This window comes from Elgaria multicarinata, chromosome 12 (genome assembly GCF_023053635.1).
Source record: "Elgaria multicarinata webbii isolate HBS135686 ecotype San Diego chromosome 12, rElgMul1.1.pri, whole genome shotgun sequence".
NCBI classification, from domain to species: Eukaryota; Metazoa; Chordata; class Lepidosauria; order Squamata; family Anguidae; genus Elgaria; species Elgaria multicarinata.
The window spans coordinates 23022110-23034518 of NC_086182.1; the positions used below are offsets into that span (position 1 = coordinate 23022110).

The 12409-nt window shown below is 44.5% G+C and overlaps 1 protein-coding gene across 3 annotated transcripts in view; it reads left to right on the forward strand.

The window, feature by feature from the left end:
• The window catches only part of ST3GAL4 (ST3 beta-galactoside alpha-2,3-sialyltransferase 4), a 139385-nt gene that overhangs the window by 5877 nt on the left and 121099 nt on the right, over positions 1-12409 (forward strand). The window contains exon 1 of one of the 3 annotated variants that reach the window (XM_063139297.1): positions 1194-1218. The exons of the other annotated variants lie outside the window; for them this stretch is intronic. The gene's annotated coding sequence lies outside the window, so the exon portion shown is untranslated. Of the gene's footprint in view, positions 1-1193; positions 1219-12409 lie in introns of those variants that run through there. 3 annotated transcript variants of the gene reach the window in all.

Sequence of the window (12409 nt, forward strand, 5' to 3'; positions counted from 1 at the left end):
CGTTGAGGGCCCCTCAATTCTGACATTGGCTGCTGCCATTCTGCACATTACTCAGAAGGCATAATCCCAGCCATTGGACAAATTGCCCCGGAGAATTAAAGCCAATGTATACACTTTGCAGAGATAGTAGAGTGGGATGGCAAAATTCTGTATCAGAGGCTGTAGCTGAGCAGTAGAGTTCATGCGTTGCATGCCGAAGGGCCCCGGTTTGATCCCCGGCTTCTCCAGGTAGGGCAGAAAAGTTCCTGCTTGGAACCCCGTGGGACTGATGCCAGTCAGTGTTGACAATACTGGGCTAGATGGATCAATGGCCTGACTCCGTGTAAGGCAGCTTCCTATGGTCCTGTGGTGTGCAATTCCCCTTCTCAACAGCAGTGGAGTTAAAAATATGGCAATCCTATTACCTACCCTGCTTTCCAAGACTGTGCAGTCCAGTATTTTGCTGCTCATTCCGTGCTCTGCCCAGGTTTTAATTTGGCAGATGCCTTTCTGGGAAGCCAGTGGAAGAACTCGTGGGTTGTATGGGGTTGACAAGGGAAATGTCTAAGCTGGTGGCTTTGGGGTGGTTATGTCCGTTAAGAAAAAATGAATTTAAGAGGTGGAAAGAGCAGGGGAGGTAGTTTCTTTGAAGTTTTGTTTAGCTGGTGGTAAGGACAGGATTTACGGTCCGTTAACTCCTCTGCGATGTGGGCAGCTCATTACACGAAGTGATTTATCTCTGGGCCTTTCACCGTGCTCACCTCCTGCGCATGAGGAGTGCCCTTAATAACTGTTTAAGGTTGACTCTTCCAATTGGCATCCTGTATCTTTGAGCGTGGGCTCCGTCCTGCAACTTTCCCCAGTTGCATGGGGAAAGCCCCGTGGTGGGTCTGTGGTGGCGCTGTGTCACTTATACGGTGCAGCAGCCACTGCGGAGCCATCCTGGGGCTTTCCCCTAAAGCACTGAAGAAAAAAAGTCAGGGACTTACCCCGACTTCTTTCTCTGTCTTCTTTTCCCCAGAGCGAAGTGAGGATGGCGCATTTGCCATCTGTCGCCACTCCGGAGTTGCGGTGGAGGTGTGGCCGGGCGGGTGGCGACCTCTGATTGGTCACCGTCTGCCTGGGCAGGGGAGAAGGGGTGGGCCGGCGAGCCAATTGGCCACCAGAACTCCCCTGCACATCCTCCGGTGTGGGGAGAAGTGGAGTTCTCTGTGCCTTTGGTGTGGAAAGCCCCGTGAGGTAAGGGGGGGAAGCCAGGGAGGGACAGGCAGCTGGATGGGGGGCAGTGGCACCCCCTCCTCCAATGGCTGTAAACCCCGTGCTCACTCCTTGGCATGGGGACAACCCCGTGGGAGCAAAACCGGTAATGCATCGTCGTCAAGACGAGCCCTGGTTGTCAGTGGCAAGCGTCAGCATTGGCTGGCAAGAGTCCTGCCAGGTTTCATGGGGCAGAGCTCCCTACACCTACCTGGAGATGCTGGGGATTGAACCTGGGGCCTTCCTCAGGTAAACCCCGAAGCCTAGCGCTGAGCGAGAGCCCTTTCCAAGGGTGATTTCTGCATCTCAGTCTCTTCTTAAAGGCACAGGAGCAAGGTAATCCATGCGACTGCTTGTGAGCCCACAGCAAGCTGCTGCCAGCTTGAACTAGTTCTGTCATTCAGTGGCTTATCCTGAGATGAATGTTCCTCCTAAACACACACACACACACCCCAAACAAACCCAAATGCAGAAAAATCCTGTTGGGTCTCTTAGGATATCTTTCTTTGCTAAGGGTGGACATCTAGAATTCATATCTTTGGGAGGAATGTTGAAAGCCCACTATCTGAAGGCATAGAAATAGCTTTCCATAATCTTATGTTTTCTGGAGGGGAAGAATATTGTCCACTGTCTAAGATGACCATTGCCTGGGATGACCTTGTGTCCTTTTTTTAGAAAAGACAGTCCTCTATTTGAAGGTCCAAAAGTGGCCTCTAGTTGAAGGACTGCCCTGTCCATTTGTAGTTTAAAGATCACAACAACAACAACAACTACAACAACCCCTAAGGACTGTTGCTCATCAGCAGTGAGCAGCTGGACAGGAGACTGACCACTGACCAGTCAGGCCTACCTGGACTAGATCTTCACTCATGCTGTTTATTGTTAAACTGTGATAACTGTTGGAACACATGATGTTGTCCATGTACCACTTTTCTAGCAGTATTTTCTGCTTTTTCGGTATTGTCCCAAATCTGATGTGCAATGAATATAGAAATTTTCCTGCTTTAATTGTGCAGTATGAACCATTGCGTGTTCTAGCCGGGTGCTTTCATTGCCTGTTTTGGCTGTGTTCTAACATTCAGTGTTTTAATGAAAGCCAATTGCTGTTAAGTAAGTGTGTTTGGGAGTTTTCCTCATGGTCTCTACCATTTCACACAGCATTTGGAAGTGCTTTCCTGGCTACTTAATTTTTTAATTTTTAAAGTCAGCTTTTACCCTTTGCAGCTGCTCGGAAGTGTATACACCTAGCTGCAGTATGAATTTGCACACCTACAAGTGCTCAGACACCAGAAAATGTGTTTTTTTTTTAAATGGTGGCAGAAAACAGGATTTTGCAAAGAACACACATGGTTGAGGGGATGTGACCGTCAGATAACTGTCCAATTGTTGCAGTATGCATACTCATTTAAAGAGAACGTGACTTGCACTAATAGAATAAAGGATTTTAAACACTGCACTACAACTTAAAACTGTGCAGGAAGGATATAGCATCACCGTGATGGAATCATATTGAAGTGACTCTAGGTGTAGATCCCGCCCTGGTCACAGACTTCAACACTATGGTGAGATGAACTGTATTTCTGTTTAAATTATAATCATTATAAGTATAAATTAACGTATGCAGATTTTAGGCAAACTTGCATCCTCTTTTGGCCCCTTTTTTGGTGATGCATTGCCCAAGATGGCACCCCATCCATTTCGCGTACAGAAGCTGACTGGCCTGGCCGTTGACTCTGTCTTTGACACTGGCAATAGAATAACGTAATCCAATTCCCCTGAAGGCAGTTGGCTAGTTTAAGGCTGAGTTCCAATGACACGCTAATCAACCCGGGGAGTAATAGGAACAGAATGGGAAACAACCATTTATTACCGTGTCGTCCAAACTCAGCCACTGTGTCTATCTTCCAAGAGGGGGGAATGCCAGGGAGCTCGGGAGGATTGGCTGTACGTGTGTGTCTCTGTTGCTCCCACCCACCCCAGCATCTTCCATCTGAGTTGGTGGCTTCACTCTAACAGTAGGGCCGGCTCAGCCCTTGTGGAACTCATGTTTTTTAGCGCTCTCCTACGCTTTGTCAATTTTTCGGGCGAACATTTGAGTTTCACTTGCCGAAGTTGTTTATTACCAATTTGCCTATGTTCTGGGCATCCTTGGGCAAACATTATGCACTTGCTAACTCCTGTTATCATCCCAGCTTTCACACATTCAGGTTATTGCTGCTTATCATGGGCCATTGATCCTTCTGGGTGAGAAAATTAGCTGGTAGTGGGAACCAAGCCAGGAGGTGATAAGCTTATCGAAACCTGATTGCATTGCAGCCACAAATTGGTCTACAATGGTAATGCCTCTTAATGAAACCTTTGGAGGAAACTGGCTGGCCTCGCTTCTTCATCAGTACGTCTAGGGTTCAAGCTATAGAGATGAAATTAAACAAGCAGTTTGGTTGCTCGTTTTTATAATGAGAACCCTCGTCTCACTTAAAAGTAAAATAAGGGTAATAATTTTCCTTTGGAGGCTTCAGTGCCATCACAGTCATAGGTAATAAGCCTATCACAAATTGACTATCTCTTCCCAGGTTGGATCCTTTCCCTGGGTAATAGCCTAATATGCTTCGTATGAGTTTGCTCCAGTGACTCTAACGTGTCCTCAGGTGCTCTACCACCACCACTTGCCTTTTTAGTCTTTCAAATGTGAAAGGGACAAACACCTTTAATCAATCAATCCAAAGTTTATTGTACTAGCCAAACTCCATGACCAATACATCAAAATAAAGCATCCATACATATATACAGTAATACAAATACCTCGAAAATACACAGATAACTTGAAATTTGCCTTAACTAAAACTCAGCTTTCACTCAGCAGTCTGAATCTCCATGGCAGTTTATGGCCATTTTGTCTAATTCTCTCTTCCTTATCTTTTTTGCTGCCAGTGCAAACAAAGCCACTTTGTGTGTCACATAACTGTTGGTATTACTCAAAAGAAAAAGAACTGTTTCTGCAAGGGCATTCCTATATCCCTGTGTTAACAAGGTTTCATGAATCTCTCTCTTGGGTCCCTATACAGAGGGCAAATTAACATATAGCGAACAATGTCTTGCACTTGATGTTGGCCACAGATGCAGAGTCTGCATTCCAATGGCACCTTGTGGTAGCGTCCATCCAGAACTGCAGTTGGCATCACTTGGAATCTCAGTTCAATAAAAGCATTGGACAAACACCTTGCAGAAGCTGTGGAATGAAACTCAGGTGCCCCTGGGAAGCCCACAGGCAAGACATGCGTGTGATAGAACCCGTCTTCTTGTGTTACCTGGCAGCTGGTACTGAGAGACGTACTTCCTCTCCTGCTGGAGGTAATATAGAGCCATCATGACTAGTAGCCGTTGTTAGCTCTATCCGCCATTCAGGGCCCTCAGTCCAGGAACATAGGAAGCTGCCTTATACTGAGTCAGAGTCTTAACACTAGCTGTTGACACTGACTAGCCCTAATCGTTGACATTGACTAGCTATTGACACTGACTAGAAGCAGCTGTCCAGGTTTTCAGGAAGCATCCTTTCCTAGCCCTACCTGAAGATGCTGGAAATTGAACCTGGGACCTTCTGTATCCACCACTGAGCTATGGCCCCTACTGCTATAGCCAGCCAGATACTTTGGGAAGGTTACGATCAGGGCATGCAAGTAATGGCGGTTTGTGTCCTCCTTCCAGCAGCCTGAACGGCATAGGATCTGATCCAATCATTCTATCCTGAGTCAATACCATTTGGTTTTTAATGCATTTTAGTGCATTTACAGAATTACTCTTCCAGATCATGCCATTTTTATATTTGGATGGGAGGCATGCAAATGTTTTCACGTTTCACATTTCTTTGTATATGTCAGGCCTCACAAACAGAGGATATTATTCATGACATATTCTCCTGTGAGTTGTACGCCGGTCCCAGGAAAAGGTTTCTTGCATCTTCGTAGGGAGGACTTGTCAGATTAAATTTTGGCTGAGCAAATGCGTAAAGTATTAGTAGACATAGATCTTTATGTAAACAGCTTCAGTGGCTGTGACTGCTAAAAATATTAGAGCAAAGGTCCTCACAACTGTTGCTGTAAATTGTTCACATTATGAGATGATTGGCTTATAGAATCTTTAGTTTTTTGTAGCACTCTCATTTCTGGTAAAAATGTAAGAACCTATGGTTAGATGCAATAAAATTGGCCAACTGATGAATGCCTAGTCCTAATTTGGTAAGATATATAACGTATTTATGTGAATTAATACATGCATTTATGGAGTTTGTTTGGGCTTCTTTCCATCAACACCCCCCCCCCAGTTTTGTTTTAAAAAAGAAGCAGCTCAAAATATAACAAGGGAGCAAATCTTCATTGCTCTTCCCGTCTTCACTGACTCTTGCTAGCAGAGCTTAGGACAGATGGAGGACTCCCAAGATTGAGCAACTTGTAGGGTTGCGCTCAAAATGTGTGTATAAATATGCACTTAAAAATGTGTTTTAGAAGTACACATTTTTACATCCCTTTGGATACTGAGCATTGAGACGAAAGGTGTGTCGGAACATTCAGGAAAAGTGGAAGCCAGTGGGTAAATAAGTTCCAATTGAGATATTAGTATGGGTGGTACAAGTCAGGTCAGTTCTTACCAGAATTCACAAGACTGGGAGGGACCGTAGCTCAGTGGTAGAGCAGCTGATTTGCATGCAGAAGGTCCCAGATTCAATCTCCAGCATCTCCAGGTAGTCCTAGGAAAGGATCCTGCCTGAAATCCTGGAGACTCACTGCCAGTCAATGTCAACGATACTGGGCTAGACGGACCAATGTTCTGATTCAGTATAAGGCAACTTCCTCCGTTAATAAAAATAAATTCCTTGTCATCCCTGTCTTAGATAAATCAGCACCTATTCAAAGGCAATGCTAATTAAGGGGCTGTAAAATCAGTATCAGGTAAGCCAGCCTTCTCCAAACTGGTGTCCTCCAGATGTTTTGGACTTCAAGCCCCAGATTCCAGATGGTTGGCATTGCAGAGTTGGCAGAATTGATGAGAATTGAAGCCCCAAACATCTAAAGAGCACCAGGGTTCCACAAGAGCATCACGTGCCGAGAATTCTCCCTTTGACAAGTTCTTCCTGTGGACAGTTTTGATAAACTTTCTTGCTTCCTGCCATGTGTGATGTGTACTTCCTTTTTAGAAGTAATTGCTCATTTTGTAGATTAGCCACTGATCTGATAAGGAAACGGCACTCTCATAAAAAACAACAACAACCCCAAAACCAAAAGAACAAAAACCAATAAGTGGAAAAAAGGTAAAAACAACCGTCAGGGCTACCTCCCCCCCCCCAAACACTCCCCCCACACACACCTAAGTAAATCATTCCATTTCCCCATTGACCGTAAAGTATGATATATATTCTTTCCATTCAAGACTACAAGCAGGTTACAAATTCAAAGCAAGAAAGAATACCACTGAAACACAGTCCACAAGAGCACTCTGACTGCTTTGTTGTGTATCTCTCTCCTTATCGAAACATTCAAAGCATAACTCTCCACCTTATCCTGTCGAATAAAACAAGCACACTCACAACAGCAGCGCGTACAAGGACCCAAGAAGTGTAGCTGTACTTTTTTTTTTAAAGCAATGTATGCTTTTCCACAGCTCAATTTTTGGGGGATGCAATGATATGTTCCCCTGAACATAAGCCTGGTGTCTTCCAGGGTCTCTCGGGCAGAGGGACTTCTTCATCATTTGAGTTCCTGAACTACAAGTTCAATCGCAGCTTTTAAAGCTCAGCTAAAAACCTTTCTCTTTCCTAAAGCTTTTAAAACTTGATGTTGTTTGGACTTTATACTGTTAGTTTTACCCTACCCTGTGCCTGTTTACCCTACCCTGTGCCTGTTTGCATTCTCTTCCCCTCCTTATTGTTTTACCAGGATTTAATTAGAATGTAAGCCTAAGCGGCAGGGTCTTGCTATTTACTGTTTTACTGTTTTACCATGTACATTGATGGTGCTATATAAATAATAATAATAATAATAATAATAATAATAATAATAATAATAATAATTCAGTTATCATAAGAGCTTAAGAAGCACCATGCTGGATCAGACCAAGGGTCCGTCTAGTCCAGCACTCTGTTCACACAGTGGCCAAACAGCCATCGGTCAGGGATGAACAAGCAGGGCATGGTGCAACAGCACCCTCCCACCCATGTTCCCCAGCAACTGATGCACACAGGCTTATTGCCTCAAATACTGGAGATAGCACACAACCATCAGGGCTAGGAGCCATTGATAGCCTTTGCCTCCAGGAATTTATCCAACCCCCTTTTAAAGCCATCCAGATTGGTGGCCATCACTACAATTGTGGTAGTGAGTTCCATAATTTAACTATGTGCTGTGTGAAGAAGTACTTCCTTTTATTTGTCCTGGATCTCCCACCAATCAGTTTCATGGGATGACCCTGGGTTCTAGTATTTTGAGAGAGGGAGAAAAATGTTTCCCTATCCACATTCTCCATACCATGCATAATTTTGTACACCTCTATCATGTCTCCCCTTAGCCTCCTCTTTTCCACTCAGTGAGTGACTGTTCAAAATCCAGTAATTTGAAATTGGGGACTAAGGTTTCCCAGTGACATGGTACGGATTCCAGTGGGGATATAATGTTGGATTGACCATCTTCTGTTCTGTTGACGACCACACAGATTTTTTTAAAAAAACTTGGCTGTCTTTTCCCACCCAAATTTATTCTCTTTGTTATAGAGAATGTTTTGTCGCGGTAATGCATTCTGTTTTCTCTCCCTCGTTGGCTTGGAGGTTTTGCGGAAAACATTATTCCCAATGGCCGGCTTGGTTGAGGGACACTGGTTGAAAGAATGATTTGTTTCCTTTTAAACTAAACAATTATTAATTGAGGAAAGCGGCCACAGAGTAGCTCTTTCAACTTTTCGTCTGGGCGCTGATTATATGTAAGGATGTTTTGAGAAAGTTTCCTGACCTGTGGCATTTCCAGGAATTGATTTGTATCTGCATGCTCTTTAAGCAGTTCCCACTTAAAAATAATTCCAAGCATTCACACCCATCCTCTGAAGGGAGAGGGGGGGAAAAAAAGCTAATTGCCATGTTTATACATTGTGAACATTCATGTGCAAATTTCAGTAGCAATGTTCTGATAAGTGGTGTACTTTTCAGTGGCCTGTGGGATAGACTTTTTGAAAATCTTTTGATGCGGGGAGCAAATTGTAGTCCTTCCTTTGCTTGAGAGAAATTGTCTGGCTTCTGTCCGAATAGTTTTGGATCCGCACCACCAATACAAATAAGCCACAGTTTTTATATTTCATTTTTGAACCTCATAATTTCCAGTCTCCTGGGTGATTCTAAAGAGCTGGCCTCATGAGTGTGTAGAAATACCACAGCTCTTAGATGTGGCCAGTAGCTGGAACACTCAGCTGATGGGGGAGTTGGAAATCGCCGTGGCTTTTCTAACAGCATGGGGATTTTTTCAAGGAAATGAAATGCCACATTTTGACGCAGGGGTGGCCACTTACACCTTGCCCCCCCCCCCAAAGCGGAAATGCAAAAGGAGGATGCTGCTTTGTATAACATTAGCATATGCTAATGTAAAAGAAATCGCTGCAAATGAGGATTGTGCTGTATATGAACAGCTGTCTCTACGATACACCTCACCCTGATGAGGAAAACTGACCAGGTGATCTGGTACCTGCTCAATCTGCTGACTAGGTGAGCAACCTCAAGGCTCCTCCCACCTAATCTTCATGATGGCTCTTTGATTTTAAATGCTGACTTTTAGCAGTTTTCCAAGGTTTGGGGCTGGAGTCTTCCCTGGCCCAACCTGGAGATGCCAGGGGTTACAGCTGGGACTTTTTCATGCATCACAGGTGCTCTACCACTGAACTGTGGCCCTACCTGGGAGAAAAGAAGTCCTATCTCTCAAAAGTTGGACGTGGGGCCTGTCTACACCAGCCCTACATCCCGGGATTGTCCCTGTGCATCCAAATGCCACATAGGGGATCCCGGGAGCAGGCAGGGATGATCCCTCCCATTTTCCTGGGATAACCCTTAGGTGTAGAAAGGGCCTTGGTCTCCATGACACCTGTCTTTTTATCTTTGGGAAGAAAACAACTGTGTTTTCCACTGTGCAGAACAAAGAAAATCAGAGCAACTATTAAACTCTAAACCTTGAAGTACCAGTAAATGTTAGTATGAATGGAGCACATGGCTATTAATGCATTATTATTATTATTATTATTATTATTATTATTATTATTGGTATATAAGCAGTGTTCTCTGGCTTATTTCCCATGTGCCTAAATGTTTACTCAAATTTGTGATTGTGATTAATTTCTAGAGCCAGTGGTAAAAGCTGGACACTCCTCTGGCTCCTAAAAAAATGGGAGCTGAGGAAGAAAGTTCAGATAGTTATTTTGTGGACAGGTGGCTCCCATTGGGAAGGGCAGTGATCGGACATGCACTCCCCTTGCATCGTGCTGCTAATTCTGAATTTCCCCCTTCAATGAGCAGCTGAGGGAGGGGACCTCCTCAGGCACGTTCTCACCAGTGTGAGCTGGACATGAGCCTTTTTGGCTGAGGGGTGGGATAAAAATGTTCTAAATAAATGAAGTATCCCTCACTGTTGGCTGTGTTGGCCCAGACTGATAGGAATTGTAGTTCTACAAGGCGTCATCCCCCTGCCCCCCACCCCGGTGTAACTGGTATAGTATTACATTGCTCTGCAGTTTCCCATCTTATAAGATGTATCTGCCATTTGGGGCTTGTGAGGCTTAATACATTACTGCCTGTAATACGTTTGAGATACTTAGGCAGAAAGTGCTGTTGAAGAGCAAATTATTGAGTTGCCCAGATTCTCAGGGGACAATGCTTGGAATCAGAAGCTGTGTTTCTTGTGTTATATTCTCTCCCACTATGGACTGTTCATTCAAAGTGACCTTGTCCGAGATAGCTTTGAAATGACCCAGCCATCAATAGCATTTCTTTCTTTCTTTTTTGCCTCTTTAAGTTGTTTCTATCCTGGAGACAGAACACATTGATTTCTACCTTTATCTCTCCCAGTCCTGGTGAATGAAAACTTTCCCGTGTTCGGACTCCTATCTTGGTATAGAGCAGACGACCATCACCCTTTTCTTTTGCTGCGGCAATAGGCAGTTTTTAAACATCACATGCCCTCACACACACATTCTGGGGAAGTTGAACAGGCTTTTTCTTCTTCTTCTTCTTGCAATCCTGGTTTCCGTTGTAGAAAATATGTTTGATTTTTGGCTGGCTAGTATGATTTCTTTTGTACATTTCTCAATTGGGGGAGGCCAGTTAGCAAACAAGCAATTGGGGGTAAGGATGGTCCCCCGTCCCGTCCCCCCCGCGATGAGATTATTGTGTATATGTAGTGTGGATTGCAGGGATATAGTGTGAAGTTAGGGTTATGCGATGGATATGTACACCAGGATCGGGTACGCACAACGTGCTAAGCCACACTCAGTGGTTGAGTGTAGGTTGTGTGTTAAACCGTAGGTAAGTGCTTTATCTGAACCCAGGACATTTCCTGCAGGGTGGCTTGTTAACCATGCAGGGTGGCTTATTGTTCTTGATCATGCCACCTTGGGAACTGATGATTTGTCGCTGGGCTGTTCAGGGAGGTTAACAAGCCACCCTGCATGGTTTAACAAGCCACCCTGCGGAAAAGGTCCTGGGTTAAGACAACACACTAACCCCCACAGTTCAGCAAACAATCCACAGTTCAACAGCAACCCACACTGAGTATGGCTTAGTGTGTTGTGTGAACACATCATATGAACCAGTGAGCATCACCAGCGCCACAACTCTCATATTCAGCTGCACCTACAAAGACACCGAGGCCACATGGAAATCCGTGTGGTTCAAGAAGCACTCTGGGGAAATTAAGATGGCGGGGCGGCTGTATACTCGGCCAGTGCTACTCTTCGCAATGCACCCAGCCACTGGTGGGGCAGGGGATTTTAATGGGAAGTATAGCCTTGATTGATGAAATGATGGCCAGATTATGTGTTTCCTCCTGGAGGGTCACCTGTGCCTCCCATTACTGTGTCACATAAACCAGTGGTGGCATTAAGTGCAGACTTGCCTCAATATACCATTCTTGACCCAGGCTGGATCCAGGTTTGAAGGGGCTCTGGCAAAGTACCCTAGGGCCCCATCCTATGAGAGGGGCCCATAAGTGCATCGTCATCCAGTGGCAGCACCTACAGGCCACCATTTTAAATACCCCCAGAACAGCCAATGTAGCCTAATTTGGGGCATTGTGGGAAATTTAAAATCGTGGTTCATTGGTGCCTGGTGCAAGGGGGCCGGTGCGCTGTATTGGGGCCCTGTCATCATGGCAACTGCCCAAGGATACTGGCTCTGGGCCAATCTCAACCCTTGACCTTCCTAGAAATTTGGCAGCTCCAACTTGAATCTGCAGGATTTTTCTGTTCTTAGCATGGACAATTGGTTATCCAGCTAGGCTTCTCATGTTATTTGAACGTATTGATCGTCATGCTATTGTGGCTCTCGCTATCCATTGCAAGACCATTTGTATGGCTGCCTTATCTGAACATGACCAACTGATCTGTAACAAACTTCTTTTCCCCCTTGGTACCATGCAGGGTGACATTTTCCTGATACTTTTGTACTATGCAACAGTGCAGCTGCAAACCTTATTAGACAAACAAAGCTGGATTACTTTTGATGTATTATTGAGTTTTTTATGTTTACTTATTTATTGTTAGCAGGAGTTCATGAAGTGAAGTCTTGGCAAAGGAAACTTTACTTAACTGTGAAAAGCTCTCATAAACACATGGGGTTTTTTTCTGTACAAAAAAGTTGCCAATATGTCTTTTACTCTGCCGTGCTAGCAGGCAATGTTCTTTGCATGTATCCAGGAGAGCTGATTAGATCTGCATCTTGGGCAAACTCCGCTACGACATCTCTAACATTTCCTGCCATTTCTAGGCCAACTTTTATTTTTCCTAGATGCCTTAGAAAACAAAATTTCCAGGCAACATGCAAGATCAATTAATTAAAACATTGATCATCTCTAAACTCATGCTTTTGTTTAGCAACACTCACTGCCTCTTAGCTTCTCCGGACTTTTATATCTCCCTTTCCTTGATTCTCCTTTGG